The sequence below is a fragment of the Bactrocera dorsalis genome, chromosome 5 (genome assembly GCF_023373825.1).
Source record: "Bactrocera dorsalis isolate Fly_Bdor chromosome 5, ASM2337382v1, whole genome shotgun sequence".
NCBI lineage: Eukaryota > Metazoa > Arthropoda > Insecta > Diptera > Tephritidae > Bactrocera > Bactrocera dorsalis.
Window position 1 is genome coordinate 9,459,072 of NC_064307.1, and position 16,771 is coordinate 9,475,842.

General features: G+C 39.2%; 1 long non-coding RNA gene across 1 annotated transcript; it reads right to left on the reverse strand.

Moving 5' to 3' along the window:
• Positions 1 to 4,115: 4,115 nt before the first annotated feature.
• On the reverse strand, positions 4,116 to 5,002 carry LOC105231389 (uncharacterized). The gene is made up of 3 exons (XR_852787.4): positions 4,935 to 5,002; positions 4,783 to 4,857; positions 4,116 to 4,705 (listed from the first exon to the last, which is right to left on the reverse strand). It is a non-coding gene; the product is annotated as an uncharacterized LOC105231389 (long non-coding RNA).
• Positions 5,003 to 16,771: the final 11,769 nt, after the last annotated feature.

The window sequence follows — 16,771 nt, forward strand, 5'->3', positions numbered from 1 at the left end:
ATTTGATAAATCAGCTGAACGAATGTGCATCAATCTTCTGGTTTGATATAAAGTGATTGATATAAACAACCACTATGAGTATTCGAAACTTCTTTTTACGGAAAATCTGTAATAATTGAGCTGTGTTTTTGATTAAGAGAACCAAGATGTTATGAATCTCGGTGTCCTGTGTCTTACTACAACTCGGGCGTTTCTTTAAAAATACATCATAATTATTATATCATTTGGCAACATAGTGACACAAACCTAGTTGGTTTTTATGGCTCCGGAACTCATCGGCTGAAGAATCATCATCTTGTCAACTGAAGGATAAAACGAATTTGTTCTCCTAACTGGTTAAAAGTAACTAAAACTATTCAACTTGAAACGACATTTTCTTTGGAACAAAAATTTAGAATATTGTTTATCATATACACAAGGTGCGTTCCAAAGTAAGCAGGACTTTTTGAATCTAACGCGCCTGGTGGCGCCTTCTATATGTCGACTGGTGCGTTAGAATCTGCTGTCTTTATCGTTTGTCCAGTGAGAGTAAGTCTTGGCATTTCATCGATTGGAAGTGAAGTTATTGCGTTTTAAGTGCCAGTATCCTTATGTTATTGGTGCGAAAATGAGCTTAGAACAAAGAGACAACATTAAATCTCATCGATCGACGCATGTGATCGATTATTTTACCTAAAATCAAATTTTAGGCATCAACCACTCTCCGTATTCATTTGATATGGCACGGTGCGTCTTCTTCCTGTTCGGAAAAATGCATTTGTCTATGAACGGAAAGCGCTATGCAGACGAAGAGGACATTCAGAAGGCTTCTTGCACCGGGCATACTGGCGGCCACACCGGTCAATGAGCTAAAACACTCGTTCGACATGCTTTTGGACCGTGCAAAAAGCTGTATTGAAGCAGAAGGAGACTTCTTTGAATAAACTAAATTGATTTTTGCCGAAAAAATAATTTTTTCTGTTTTTACTTTGGAACGCACCTTGTATAGTATATATGTATGTGATTTCTGTACTATATTACTATATGTACAATCAAAAATATGAACTGGGAATAGAGCAAGCATAGAACAAAACCCAGAAATGAGAAGTTTGAACACAATTTTACTCAACTTAATACATTAGTCAAGCAACATTTATCAGTTTTTTAAGGAGTAAAACGGAAGGCAAAGCATCCGTTCTGACATATCCTTTGCTTACCTTGCTTTGTGGTTGAAGTATGACTTGTCAAACCCAACGGGGAAAGTTTTGTATGAATCGGCCAGTACGATTTCTATATAGTTTTGTTATTCACGTTAAAATCTCGAAGCGTTGGTTGAGTAAGGACACATAAGCTATTGAGCTGAATGCAACAGAACCGGTAGCTGTCTTCGATTTCGCAAGCATTCCAGAGTAGCCAATCGAACAAACAAATGCAGCATGTTTTCCTTTCATGTTTTTTTCAAGCTGGACTTTTTGGTTTTCATTTCTATTGTCATTGTTTTTAGTGTTTGGAATCAAAAAATAAAGTGCAATTTTTATATTCAATTATTAGTTGAACCGTTAACAATAGTAAAACTGATACAAAATATTGAAAACAAAACTTGGTAGCATTGAAGGGCTGTAAACTACGTTAAATGTGGTATCCGCATACTTTCTTGTATGAACTCAACTTTGTTGTTGCTTTTAATTGAAAATTTTTTTAGAAGAATCGAAGACAGCTTGAGTATTACACACATACGACTGCAAGCAGCCACTCTGCGGGCATCTTTAATCTGTTTCAGGTTTAGTAAGACTTTCTATTGCTATATTATAAAAATGAAATGTAAAACTCGTTGATGCTTTGAGTTGACGCACCCTTCACACCGCTCAAATCAAATCAATCGAACGAAAAGCAACTCAAACAATTGAGGTGAAACAGTTATTTACTTAAACATAATTTATTTATTCAAAATTAATCATCCAACAACTAGTTAACTGGTTTTTACAAAACCTTTGTAGACTCAATATTTGAAATATTACTCAAGCTTTATACAAGCTTACATCCTTCAGGTAAGCTTCGTGTAGATAAGCTTTCAACTCATCGTATTTTCCGCATGTTGAATCCACATCGGCTCCAATCGTCGGACATGTGTTCTGGCTGCCTTTCATTTCGTGCTTTTCAACCTTCTCTAAAAACACCTGCGCCAGCAAAGCGGCAAACATGGTACCGTTACTTTTCTCGTCGGCTTCATTAAAATATTTATTAATTTCAGCTTGTTGGGTGGCGCGTTCAGAGTTGCAAGACATTTTTTGCGAATTTTTAATTTGATCAAATATCTTTGGAATTCTCTGAGTGCGTTGTATGCGAGATCAGGCTTAAGACACTCGTACTAAACATCAGTTTTTGCGGCGCTTATAATGCAAAGGCAGCAGGTAGAGACGTAAGCGTCTCGTATTAGGTATGAAATTTCTAAAATCCGCGTTATTAGTTTACCTGCCGGATTTTAGAAAGATTATCACTAACATGGTAAACACAACATTTCCACAAATTATTTATGTAAATGTCGCGCAAATGTGGTGAAGATTAATATAAAGGTTGAAGGGAAAAACTCAAGTATGTTAACATTTTCACTTTCTTATTTTACTTAAATTACACTGTCCGCATTTTGTATAGAAATGGAATTACTTTGGGAAATATTTACTTATGTTTATTACGAAAGTGTAAAAGGCAAGTTTCCTAAGAAAGAAAAGATAAAAAAGTAAAGAAGAGCCAAGTTCGGGTGCAACCGAACATTTTATACTCTTGCAAATTTATGGTGTAAAACCAATCATATAAAATAAAGTCAGCCGGATGTTCGAAAATCCTGGTAATCTTTATAAGGGGGCTAGCTCAAGTTTTCGCTCAAATTTATCCATTTCTGGCACAAAGATACGAGATACCTACACTGTCATGATTAAAATACGCTCTCTAATTTTCATGGAGATTACTCATATATTGGCCGATATAAGCTGTACTGTCACCCGGAAGTACGAAAATCTTTATAATGAGTGTATGAGTGTATGCCACTACTAAATTTTGTCGAAATCGGTAGATCGAGTCCCGCAATATGGGAGTTTACCAAAAAGTGAAACGTAACCGTCAATGATGACCGCTATCGCGCCATGATAACCGACTTCTCACACATCGTTTCAATCAATAGATTTATTGAGAGAACACTTCGGTGAGCAGATAATTTCACGCCTTGGGCCGGTCGATTGGCCATCAAAATCGTGTGATATTACACTGTTAGACTTTTTCCGGTGGAATATGTGAAGTCTAATGTCTAAGCGGACAATTCCGCTTGGACTCAGGTCTTGGAGCAAAACTTCACGCGTAGCATCGAAGTGCTCGAACGAATCATCGAATATTGGACTCAACGAATAGATCATCTAAGACGTAGTCGTGGCCAACATTTGAAATAGATAATTTTCCAAAAATAAGGGTCAAGGAATGTTCTGTCGAATGATGAAAATATTCGCCATTACATATGAAGTTTCTGTAGAGAACCTCGGCTATCTGTGGCTAGTGCTAAACCTGTGATCACATAAGGCAATCATATGTATATGACGCAGATTTTTTATTCAGCAGATTTTACTCGTATATGCAAATAGTAGGCCTGCTGTTGTTGTTGTATCTAAAATTACACGACTCAGAAGCTATGTTTCCCAAACAAATTTTCTCTATCCAAAGCTGTACTTAACATGTGAACTACATGTATTTTCTAAAAGAAAAATAAAATTTATATGCCATCCACAGCGCCATCTAGCGCATTGAAACGCTTCTCTACAACAACGCTGCGATCGGAGAGAATGAGCTACGAAAGCCTTATGACTGGTTCACATAAATGCATTGCTTTGCTTCAAACGATAGCTTTGGCAGAAAAGTTCGACGTAACATATAAAAGAGTATGTTTACATCGAAGTGAAAAGCAGCAGACGTCATCGTTTTACACTTTGCCAAGCAACTGTCGCCATTTTTATTAGAGAGAATCACAGCAGGAAAAGCGTCCATTCTCGCAAATCTATTGCTTATGAATGAGCCATTTCTGTGTTGCTTCACTAAAGTCGTAAAAGAGGCTTGGAACTTTGTTGTACAAATCGCTAAGTAAAATAAAGCTATTTTATTCGATTTGCATACTTTAGAAAGATTTTGTTTATTTCTAAATATGTTACATATAAATGTACATACTCTTACATTTGCAATGCTTTTCTCCGAGGCTTTGAAAAACGAAATGTTTTTTTTTTATTTTACAAATATAAAATGTATCTGTATCTAGGGAAAAACTTGTAACCACTCATTTATCTGCTGCAAATATTCGCAACAATCCGAAAAGCTTGACTTGTTCCTCGACAGTTTTGGTCCGAAAACTCTCAACGTCATTTCGTCATCTTCTTCATCAAGTAACATTTCGTCTGACTCCCGTTTTTGTATATGGTTATCCTTTTCATCAAAAGTGATTTGATATTCGACATTCGCTGCTGCTAATATCTCCAGCAGACAGACGTTGAAATGCCATTTGTCTAAACCCAAACAACGCTCCACCCTTTCCCTTAATGACCCGTTATATGGTGCAGATGACATTTTTATAAAATAACAAAGTTTTCTGGAAGATGTGTAGATAGCTTAAAACTGTTGTAAAAAATCCGAATTCGTGGTATTTATATAGAGCTCATACGTTGACAATTTATTCAGAGTTTGTTAGGTTTGTCTGTAAAACAATAGATTTATTAGAAAAAGCACTTGGAAAGGTTCAAATTAAAAACTACGAATTAAATGATGGCATACCAATATATTGGTTCCCGAAGTGGACCGGGTTATTTGTGGAAACTTCTTCGAGCTTCAGTTATCTGCTAAGGAATCCTAATAAATTAAAAAATAAATAAATTGCATGATTATAAAAGCAAAGTAGCCTAATGGCTATATATTTTTTTGTTTACCGATTTATTACTACACGCCTGGGCGACGTGATGTCCAAAATCCAACTGGCGTTCCCACTTTAGCCATTAATATGATATGTTTAGTTAACGGTGACCGACAAGCATCAGGTGATGATGCAGTCAATATACTTTATTATAATAGCTTAATTAATGTATGTGAGAGAGATGACAATAGCGTAACTCTTATGATGACAATGTAAAGTAGAATGAGGATAACTTAACCTTTAGTTTTACTATATTAAATGAACTTAATATTAACCTGTGAATAATTGAATTACATAAATGTATCACAAAATTATGTTTAATTGATATGTTGGCATAAATATATCCAATGTAGTTAAAAGGAGGCAAAAAAGTGCTTAAATTGATATATAGACGACATATGTAGGTTAGGTTGTACTTCCAGGCATCACGCCATACATAGGCCTCCCGGCCCTCGGCAATGTTAGATGGAGATGATGTTTAATTTGAGCTGCGCTATTCATCAGACATTATGTCAATGCTGTTTGCGACCTTTAGGCGCGACTTGATGTATAGTTTTGATACTTGACCTAGTCCCTTTAACTGCGAAGCTCCTAAATGTCTAAGACGACTTATAGTTTAAGCTGGACAAAAGCAGCGGCGATATTCCAGTGTCTCTCTCATGAATACTTCTCTGCACTTTTTGCTTATATAAGTATGTTCAATCGGGTCGCATGTGATGCCAGTAAGTTGTGATCTGTCATTAGGTCAACAACCATCCGAGAGTTCTTTGGAGACCGTCTGGGTAAAAAGTATGAGTGCTGGATAGAGAGCAGTGTTCATTGACTTTTACTACACATGAAAAAGAGCCTTTTGACTTGATGGCGTTTAGGGTTTCGTAAAAGCGATGTTGAGAAATAAAGTTTTTCTAAATGTTTTGCATTGCAGCGTTATAAATTGTGACAAAAAGGACCCGGAAATTGTAAATAAAACGCAAAATATTTAAGTATTCATCAATATTTATTTTTTCGCCTTCAAAGCAATTCTCGCCAGATGTAATACACAATTTTCATAAGTACTTTTTGAGTTGGCCTACAGCCCCTTCAACGACTGGGAATAAGAAAAAATCACATGGAGCCGAATACAGTGGTTGATAAAAGGTATTCATTGCGTTTTTGGGCCAAATAGACCTGTTCACAGTACTCTTTATAGAAAACAAAACACCTTTATCGGGACGAGTCGAGCAAGGACGCGCTTTATACTCAAAACATCCCATAAAATCATTCAAACGGACTCGCGAAAAATGTCGAGTTTTCTTGCCATTTCTTTAACACTTGCCTGACGATTTTCACACCTTCACTTTGTTAATATGTTCATCATTTGGAGAGGTCGAACGAGGCATGTCTTCAACGATCTCTCCATCGTCTTATAAGGCTTTTTATCACTAGGCTTGTGTCTAACATTCGATTCTGTACTCGAAGTTTGATCAGAAACTCTAAATTTGAGATAAGTTTTACGTGGAATGACAAAGGTTTTAAAAATATTCGTTAAGATGTAGGAAAACACATTTTTTTGACAATATTTGTTTTTTTTATTCTACATAGTTCACTTCCCTTGGTGAAATATCACTTTTCGGTGATTTCGTCCTTCAAACGGTCCAATAACATTTCGTTATACTCACTGTAGTTGGACTTTTTTCTAAAGTAGTTAATAAAAATTATTTAGTGCGCATCCCAAACTACAGACGCCATAACCGTGACAGCTGACTGTTCTTCCACGCTTTGAAGCGGTTTCATCGTGTGCAATTCACTCGGGTGACTGTCGGTTGGACTTCGAAGTGAAATAATGGAGTTATCTTTCATCCACTATTACATATCGATGCAAAAATTCGAATTCATTACATTTTAACATCTCAAACAGTGCTCCAAATCATCAACTCGTGCTTGCTTTCTTGTTTTTGGTTACAGGCGATCTCGTGCAGCACCCACCTTGCGCAGCGCTATCGCATATCTAATTATTCGCTATTCATATGATGTACACCTTCGGTTTATATCTCAAACAGCTACACATTATGGTCGTCCAAAATTATCTTGTGGATTTTTTTGATGTTTTCGTCAGTAACAATCTCTTTTGGGTATCCACTGTGTTCACCGTCTTCGGTGGTCTCCTCGTCTATACTTGGCATACCAATCCTTGATTTTTGGTTTTCCTGGGGCATTGCTATAGTTTAGTTCATCTAATCCGTGTTATCACATCGCCAGCATCTCGTCCTACTTGCTAAACTTTTCTTATATACTTCTGACCTAACCTACTGCGCGAAGCCCCCTCAACTCCTATTTAACAAATATCTCGCTCATCTTATTTGGCGCAACTGCGTCACAACGAAGCTCCACATTTTCGCCAGCACTATTTGCAATTCCACTGAATCACTACCGACAATTGTAAACAACTACCGTTATGCGTGATGATTCATATCGCTCTTCTTGTGGCACTGCAACTCAGCACAGATCCATTAGCAACGCATACAAACATATGTATGTATGTGCGTACGAATGTAGCAGCTTGCAGACGGGAAAAGCGCATGCAGCTTGTCAAGGCAACCGCACATTTCTTGGCAACTATACAAACTACAGCAACAATACAAACACAGTGAAAGCAAGCATCCACAGTAATGCCATCACTCAGGCGCTCGCACAGAACATCACTCAAGTCAAGCACTTGGCCGCACAGGCAGTCAGTTAGTCAATCAATTTGAGTGCTTGACAGCTTTTTGTGTGTCGAATTGAAACTTCTGCGATCAGCACTCGGGCGTTCTGCCCGTCAAACGGTAGCTGCAAGCGAATAAAATGTGGTGCGTTGCGTGGATGATCTCCACATCTGCTCACTAGACGAGCATCCGCAATGGCTCACTTTCGCTTTGTTATTTTAACAATTGAAATGAAAGCAGAAATCATTCGCAATGGAATGTAACGACTTTTGTGGTTTGCACGAGTACTTGTAACGGTGCTGTAATAACAGTACATGGTGATGACGTGCTCGGTGCGCTGCAAAGGGGTTCGACGCATCGGTCGGTGGGTGGATGTGAGTGGGTGTGTAATTTTAAGACGTCCAACAAGACACTCTGCGGCATTGATGTACTCAGCTGATGCCCTCAGCTCTCAGCTGCTGCTGATGACGACGTTGATGGAAGGCGTTGCAGCTATCGTTAATACTACCCTACTGTCGCTGCTGTTGTTGTTCTTATAGTCATCTTCAAGTGGTTTTTGCGCTTAAGCGAGTACCGTGGAACCGCGTAAGTGGAAATGGCAGTATTTGCGTAATTGCGGGAGGCGTGTCAAGTGCCACCGAGTCGTGTTGTGGGTGGCTAAAAGAGGCAGCATCGCTTGGCATAGCGTAGCGTGGCCGGGCGACAGCGACGCCGAGCGTTATTCAACTTGACATAATGAAAATGACAATCACACTTGAGACAAATTGTGAATTTATTCAAGCAGTCTTCGTCTTTGCGCCGCGGGACGGAGCTTTTAATGACAGCGCGCTTTTTCTCGATGGCTGATTTTTGTAAACTCGTTTATGGCGCGTCGGAATGCGAGTTCAAATAAATGACATACTTGAAAGCATTGCCCTGTCAAATGCACTTCAATCACGTATCCAAAGTGTACTGAATTAGTAATTGTAATATAATGTAGTTGACGGCAGGGAGTCTACTGTGTATTTGAAATATTTCAATTTATTAAACTTAAGAGAATTAAACTGGAATTGTCTGCGCCTTCTGGGTTGATGGAAATGACCCACTACGTTTCGAACGTGAGGAGAGTTGGGAGTAGTATGAGATCTTCGTTTCGAATAGTTGTAATGGTTGAAAAAATCTCGCGATGAAAGGTTCAGGGCCTACCGTATTAGTGGATGCTGCGGAGCGGGTGAGATCATCATCCAGTTCATTCTCGGATATATTTTTGTGACCGGGCACCCAGACGAGGTGGACTTAGTTACGTTCCGCTAGGCTATTCAGCTGTTCTCTATACTCCTACACCGATAGTGATTTGATCTCATAGGTAGAAATTGCTTTAAGACGCTTGACAGTTGCCGCTTGATAGTTGCCTTGAAGGTTCATCTTTTTTGCACTTATGGCAAAGCTTTCTACCTGAAAAATGCTCGCAAAACTTCCTATAGGTATGGAGATTTTGGTGCGTGGTCCTGCGACCCCTGCACCAATTCTCTCCGACGTTTTCATGTCGTCGGTGTACCACATGATTGTACTATCTCTAAGCAGTAGCTCGAGAATGGAGTCATTCCATTCAGCCTTACTGTTAAACACAAGCTTGAACTTCTTGGTGAAATTTACTCTTTTGGTAATGCTTTCCCTTGGGAGAAGAGCCAACGGTTTACACCTCTTTACTCTTTCATCCCCTAGGACGATATTACTTTACCTCTGCCACTCCCCTCTACTGTCATTTGTAGCAGCGATTACTAGGTGAAATGGTGTGAGCTCAAGCATTACTTCAAGTGCTGCCGTCGGCCACCGCTCCATACGTGATTATCGGTCGCATGACCATGGTGTAGAACCACCTAACGATCCTTGGCTTGTAGTTCAGCTTTTACCGCAGAGTAGAATCCAGCGGGAGACAGAGATATTTGACCATGTTAGTCATCTGCATTTCTCTGATCCCGAGGGTAAGGTTCCTGAGGCCGGACAGGGTCCTACGCCTCGTGAACGGGACGATGGTCGTCTTGGATGTGTCGATAATACATTCAACCTTACTGCATCATCTCTTAGCCAGGTATAAACCTCTTTGTACTAGGTCGCAGAGAGTATCCTCTAACTTACCTTTTTTATAACAACAATATCATCCGCGTAACCTTGACAGCGGATCCCATTGTCATTTTGCAAACCTAGTAGGTCATACACGACAAGGAGACATATCAGGGGAGATAGCACTCCACTCTGGTCTCTTGTAAAAGGGACGTAGTGCCGATAGCTGGCTGCTATTCTGGAGCGTAGTACGGTCTCTGTCCATCCGCGTACCAATGCTGCCACGTTCCTTTTTCCGGTGCCCTGGCTAAGCTCTTGTGAGACGTGTTGTTAAAACTATCTTCGATGTCTATGAAGGCGCATAAAATCACTTTCCCTCCTTCCAACGAACTCTCTATCTCCGAAGTTAGCAGGTACAGAGCAGTATTGGTTGATCTGCCTGCTCTGTAAGCAGGTTCCTGGTTCACATGCAGGAGTGCAATTTTCAGCGTCTTCGCAGGAACAGAATCTGTCCTTCAATCACCTAGAGGACACTTATGGTTTAATATAAGAATAGCTTAGAAGACGTTTCGTTGGATACTGCCAGGTTATATTAATTTGGTCCAGAAATTTTTAACACCCAGAAGTAAACGTTGGAGACCATATAAAATATTTACATATATATTAATGGTCGACATGGCACGCTGAGTGGTTTTCGTGATGTTCGTCAGTTGTTAAGATGTTTTTCTGAGAAAAGAAATTGGATTTCCATTATCATCCTTTTGTAGATTATTGCCAAATTACTATATTTACATATGTATACTATTCTTTCCACCTTTCTTTATTCTTTATGCATTTGTATGCATCCAGTCATCTATTCCACTGTCAAAAGCAGCACACAGTTCCAAAATGAATGGGTCTTACTTTTAATATTCAACTCAAAACGTGCCTCCCAGCGGGCAGCCACTCGAAATAAATTGGCATACTTCAAACACGAACGAATGTACGAGCGTAAACTAATTCATTATAAAAGGGACGAACAGAGCAGAGCAGTGATCCTGCAGTGCGAGTCTTCGAGCATGAACCCAGCGCAACCAAGTGTGAAATATGGGCGTGGACAGTTAGCACACCCTGTCGAGCGGCACTTACTACCAGGCACTGCCAACAGTATATTACCGCGATGATTTTCGACGAATTTCCTTCGCAGGACGAAATGAGAGCGTGAAGAGAATGCTTGTTCAAGCCAGTGTTAAGCACTCTGAGCGCAAAAGGAGGGGAACACATGTTTGACAAGGCTTACAAGTACAAATGTTGCATGTAGTTCATAGCCTGCTTGCACTGCCAGACACTGCGACGCAAACAAACCGCATGCAGTGTTGCACGCAAATGGATATAAAATGGAAATAAAAGATGATAAATAATAAAAAGTAGCGGCGATGTGAGCGATGCCATATGTGATCACTGCAGCGTCGAGAACGCAGCCGCTTGTGTGGGGTGTGAGCGTAAACAATGCAGTCGGTTAAGTGTGTGTGCGCGCGTGTGGTATGCAGCATTTGGCGCGACTCCTTTGAATTTTTCATTTGTAACAGCATAGCGCATCTAATGCAAATCAACTGTAACCCACTCGACACTCTGCGGTGGCGTTTTTTTTCTGCCACACCATGTATAATCTGTGTGTACCCATGTTTGTGTGTGCATTAGTGGTGGAGAACAACCTTTTTACTTTAAATAAGAGCGCGTCTGCTACGTGGCGGTGTCGCGCCTCCATTTCATCTTTGGGATTAACATGCACCGGCAACATGTTGCATGTAAGTACCGCATAATGGTAACCGCAGTGTCTTTAAATGGACACATTTTGGTTGATATACTTGTACATACATATGTGTAAGTATATATAAGGGCGCGCAAGTATATATAAGGGCGATTCCATGTGGATCATAACTTAGAATAGTTAATAATATCAATTCTTCGGTTCCAAGGAAATTGGAAGATCGCAAAAATACACTTACAAAGTAAAGCGAATTTGGTACAATTTATGATAGACTTTTTTTCTTACTCGTATATCTTCGCTCAGAGCATGAGAAAAACGAATTCATTCACTACAGCTGCTCAAGATTCCAAATCTGACTTACTGATGTACCTTAATAAAAGCTTGGAGCGGCGCGTTTCTTACCGCATAGCATTCACGCCGATAAGACATCTGTCATCAATATGGGAAAATAGACCTTTCTTCACTAATATCGCTGTTGATTACGCTGGCGGTGTATATCGTATAGTTTTGTGACTTCAGCCCAGCTACCACCTTATTCGAAGCAATCTATGGTTCCTGGACTAAAGTCATGTCGTAGCCGCCCTTCTCTAAATTGAGAAGAAGGTCGTCAGAGACGAACTTACTCTTGTGGAGGATTAGCCCCAGCTCTCGGTTTTGAACCGTAAGGCTGGTGATTGGTTTTTTCTCTCCTTCCGCCTTCCCGAACCTCGCGTAAAGAAGATCCTCGGTCGCCTTACTAATGGATGTCACTTTGGCCTCCATCTTCGTTGATGGATTTCGCCACACAGTCGCTCGTTGGCACGTCCGGATTCTGCCTTTTTAGCAGCTGCAGAGCATGTTTCGGGTCCACCACGCGAGGTATGATTGCTTTTGCTTTGGGCACCGAAGGAATAACTGCTTCGGTCTACCACCTTCAGCTTCGCTTTTTCACACAGGTTTGGAAGCGTTCTGTCCACTTCCCTTACACATGTTAGCGTCGGGTTGTCGTTGCATTTCTCTATGAGCACGACGGTCAAATGAGGTTTTGCAATTTCATAGGCCGCCGCCGCTCCCTTGGACGTTGTCGGTTTGTCGTCCGTGTGCTTTTCTTACCAAAGCGATGTTGTGATACTTTTTAATATAATTACTCATAGCTCTCATCTTTCGGATGGTGAATATCATAGCTGAGGAGCTGGCGAAACGGTTGAGGTCGACGGTATTTCACACGAGGGTCGATACTTTGTAATTGGAACGGAATCTGCTGTTGACACGACGGCAGGGACCACAATTTTTTGGCCTCTTCAATAACAATAATACTGTCAGAGTATTAAACGAATAGAATATAATGTTGAAGGGATTCTAAGCCACTGTTAGATGGTTTTTGCATTGTGTGCTGGGGCTGGAAAATCCAACGCTGTCGATGGAAGAGAGTACTGGTTAACGGTTTTACCGCGCTTTCTAAAAAGTCCTGCTAGTACATTATTGTCCCGGTTTTAACCGTTTTTTTCACAGAAGTGAAGAGGTGTAACGCCCTTAAAGGAGACTCCCTACCAAACCAATAGCTGGCTGTTGAACATTGAACTCTTGGAGGAACATTTTTACGTCTTTGAAAATGTTAAGGTATAACACACAACATGTTTTCGTTTTGCTTATTAAAAACTTTAGCAATAGTTATCTTTTTAATAAATATGTATGTATTTTATTACATTAGGCTTCCAATACACATTAGAACTAGTATCAATAAAACAGTAAATTGAACTAAAAATGTATAGGCTTTGATTTTGATAGAGTATAGTGGTTCGAAAAATCGGTGTTTAAATTTTGCGCTGATTCCCAAAGCGTAAAGCGAACGGTATTTACACATATACTCGTACCATTTATAATTTCGTATCAACTTTATTATCATTCTTTGTGGAATGCCCCCCATGCACTTGTCCGCATATTGTGTGGCAGTGAGCACATTTGCTTTGACTTATTTCAGCTGCACTCGCATTGACATTGCCATAATTGCGCTGGCAGCGGCACACCGTTATGCTTTTTATTGCCCACAACACGAAACAAAAATTGATAGAGCTTTTGTTTACCATTCCATATATGACACATGTCAACATCTGGCTGCCTGCCACCATTATTTGTTTGTCGTTGTACGCAATCCGTTACAAACAAATGGCTTGCAATGCACCGAGCACAGCTAATCAATGCTTTCGAGAATGCGCGATGAGCTGGTTGGGCAATTATTTGTCGTGGAACTGTGGAGTGGGTAAATCAGTGGTCTCGTACTTGCCGTCGCTGACACTAATGGATTTTTCTTGGCGCTGGGGAAGTTGCGCTTGACAGTCGCCACTTGATGCGCGGAAGTGAATTTATATATTTATTCATTTGTAGTAAGGTATGTATGTATATATGTCACATGTTGTGATGTGTGTAATTGCTTGTTGCATGTTTTTGACGTGTTGACACTAATTGAAATTTGACACATTTACTTTGTACCGTTAATGCGCCAAAAATACACATAAAGTGCACAACTCAAATTTAATGGAATCGAATTGGCTTTAGTTGGCACGTTTCAGGAAACATATGTTTGTCAGACGCGAGGTCTCGAAATAAAACTGCAAATGGTATAGTCTTTTTGTAGAGATTTGCCGGAGTGAGTGCGCATTATATGCGGCTCTCAATGAATTCTCTACAGTAATTGATCAAAGCAATGCCAGCGGAATACCATGTTGAATGGCAAGCAAAAACAACAATGAATCGGGCGACGAGAAAGTATCGCGGCGCAAATGAAGACTGACAAGTGCCACACAGCAGTGGCAGCGGCAATACCAGCTGGAATAGCAAAGTGAGGTTAAATTGAGATAAACGGAAGGTAAAAAGTAAATAAATAAAGTAACTATGTATGTGTATGTAAGCAACATGAAATCACTGCCAAACAAATGACTGACTGCAACATTGACAGCCGACAATTCAGTTGCCACGCTCGAGTTGCACACGAGTAAAAGTACAAATGCAGAGAGCGCGTTATTTTTGTTTTTGTTTCTGTAAATGTACACCAATATCGGAAATCCTTTACGTGTATGTACTCGGTAGGTAGTGCTCAGTGACATGTGGTAGCAGGCAACAACTCTCAACCCGCTCACCAATAAAGCACGTCTTTTCAACTCTCTGAAAGGTGTCACTGTCAACTAGTGCTGATGGACACACGCAAGCATTTCTGTTGAGTAATGTTAATGCTGGAAAGGATATATCTATGGTAGAAAAAAAGCGTAGAAGTCACTACGGATACTTCGTTTCGATTGAATCAAAGCTGAGTGACACGCGGACTGACAGTGCTGTCGGAAGAATTCAGGATATGTGCTCTTTTTTATGGAAACGCTGGAAATTGTGAGAAAGAGTTATAGGAAGCACTTTAAATGGAAACACATTTTTAAAGTTCCCCTTAGAATATGAAGATTTTTATGTTTAGTAGAGTATATAAAATCTTATTTTCTTTTTGACATCTCTCATGCTGTTTGTATTTATTAAAAAGTTATAATATATTATTGTAAGAAATATCTTAGAGTCTCGAACATATACTGGGTAAGCAGAAGAAAAGGTAATGAATGAAGAGAGAAATTTCATCAATGGGTAGAAAGAGAATTTGAAGAAGTCAGACTTGATTTCATGCCTCATAAGAAAATTTGGAAATGGAAATTTGTGCGCTTCAGTTTAATTTTCTGTATTTAGAAAACAGTGTGCTCTACATCCTAATCAAACAATGTTATTTCCTGTCGGTGAGCCTAGGCCAGCTGTATTTGCCGGAAGCAGTTACTTCGTATCCACCACAGTGCATTTTTTCGAGTGCTATACCTTCGACCATATATTAATATCGATAGATAAGGTGCGATAAAGTACATCACTTATTTGATTAAGACCACATTTTGAAGAGGAAATTAGATAAACAGAGAGATAAGCCATGTTATTTATGAAGAACAAACAAAATTGAAGAAATAAATATGTGACGTGGATAATATCCAACTTGCTTTGGGATGCTTTGGGTTTCCAAGAGACATGGTCGAATATTGACATTTTGTCCTTCTCGGGGATTTTCATCTTGTCGTGCTGGGTAGGCTCAGTAAATACAATGATCTTGAGAGCGATGCCGGTAGTAGCTTAGCTAATGATGGGCCCTCCCAAGTTCGTAAAATCGAAAGTGGCTACAGAAACTAATCACACATTTTTCTGAAAATACTGGATTGCTGAAACCAACCCTACGCTCGAACAGGATCTAAAGAAATATGTGGTTGTCAAACCAGTTGTCAAAGCAAGCGAGGATGTATCGCAAATTAGCATGAAAAGGCTTATGTACATACATATGTCCATAGAACGTTTGAGAACCATCGAAATTTTATTTAACTCAGGTTCCTTGGCACCTACTCACCTAAGTTAACTGCTCTTACAGAGCCAAGGAGTATAACTTTTGTGAAGATATGTCGAGAGGATGATCTTCATAAAATCGCATTTGTGGTGGCTTAGCGGGAAGCCTGTTTTAGAAGCTTAAAAAATCGATTATTTTTTTTTGCTTTAAAAATAATCTAAGAATATGTCCCCAAAGGTTTCTTTGGAAATTTGAAATATTTTCGAAGCTAGAAGGGAACTAGTGAACGAGCGTCTGGCAGATATATTAGCGATTGGGCAGAAAGCGAAAACTTTGACGCGCGATTTTTCTTTTCTACTATTTTTCTTAATTTCCGGGCAGGATAGAACAAAAACTAAACGCCTTATGGAATTGGGGTGAAGTTTATTATATTTGGCATTAAATTATCTTCTATTTAAACTAAAAAAAACTAAGAAAAGTCAAGTTTGAACATATTTTTAAACAATATAAATTAAAATTTTTTTGGTCGAAAACCATTTTTTTTTTTAGTTTTTAAAAAATTTGTAAAATGTTACACTTTTTTTTGGAATTTTTTTAGTTTGACTAGAAGATAAATTATTAAAAAATATGAATCTCTTTGAGTTGTTTTTCCGATATAAATTGCGACCTTCATCCTGCCCGCCGTCCGTCAAATGCACAAGCGAGATACAGCGGGAAATTGCTTCCTAAAGGCAGAATATCAAAGATTTCGTATCCAAAAAATTTGTGAATGTTGTTTAAATATATAACTATAAACCCTAGAAATTTCGCTTTAATCACTTATTTCTTTCCCTCCCGAAAAAACCCTCAAAAAATCGATTTTTTGAAGCCTCTAAAGCAGGCTACCCCCTTAGTGATAGAAATTGGATTAGAAATATTTGCCCTTTCATTTCTTTTCAATATTTTTCTCAAAACTCACAATCTACATTTATCTAATTAATGCAAATAACACATGAAACATTTGTTTATTTAAGTACTGAACCAATGGGTTTATGTAATAATAT